This window comes from Vombatus ursinus, unplaced genomic scaffold (assembly GCF_900497805.2).
Source record: "Vombatus ursinus unplaced genomic scaffold, bare-nosed wombat genome assembly UNPS02014797.1, whole genome shotgun sequence".
NCBI lineage: Eukaryota > Metazoa > Chordata > Mammalia > Diprotodontia > Vombatidae > Vombatus > Vombatus ursinus.
This window is the reverse complement of record NW_020954575.1, coordinates 17,347,754-17,348,120: the sequence shown is the minus strand read 5'-3', so window position 1 is coordinate 17,348,120 and position 367 is coordinate 17,347,754. Positions and strand designations below refer to the sequence as shown.

The 367-nt window shown below is 42.8% G+C and overlaps 1 protein-coding gene across 1 annotated transcript in view; it reads right to left on the bottom strand.

Moving 5' to 3' along the window:
• HAP1 (huntingtin associated protein 1) overlaps nucleotides 1-367 on the bottom strand; it is a gene marked incomplete at its 5' end in the record, with an annotated part of 24,718 nt that overhangs the window by 22,661 nt on the left and 1,690 nt on the right. The gene's annotated exons all lie outside the window — the stretch shown is intronic.

Sequence of the window (367 nt, the reverse complement as noted above, 5' to 3'; positions counted from 1 at the left end):
TCTCTGTCTCTCTGTCTGTCTCTGTGTGTCTCTCTCTCTCCCCTATGAATGCTCACTGCAGTCCCATGACACCAGCCCCCAGCTATTCCTCAAATAAGGCATTCCATCTACCGTCTCCCTCCTGGCATTTTCCCTGGTTATCCCCATGCCTGGAATTCTCTCCCTCCTGGCTTCCCTGGTTTCAATCAAGTATCAGTTAAAATGTCAGCTTCTACAAGAAGCCTTTCTCAATGCCTTTTAACGCTAGTACTTTCCCACGGTTGATTCTTTCTGATTTATCTTTGTCTATATCTTGTTTGTACATAGTCATGTTGTACCCCATTAGACTAAAAGATAGGAACTGTTTTTTCTTTTTCTTTCTTTCTTT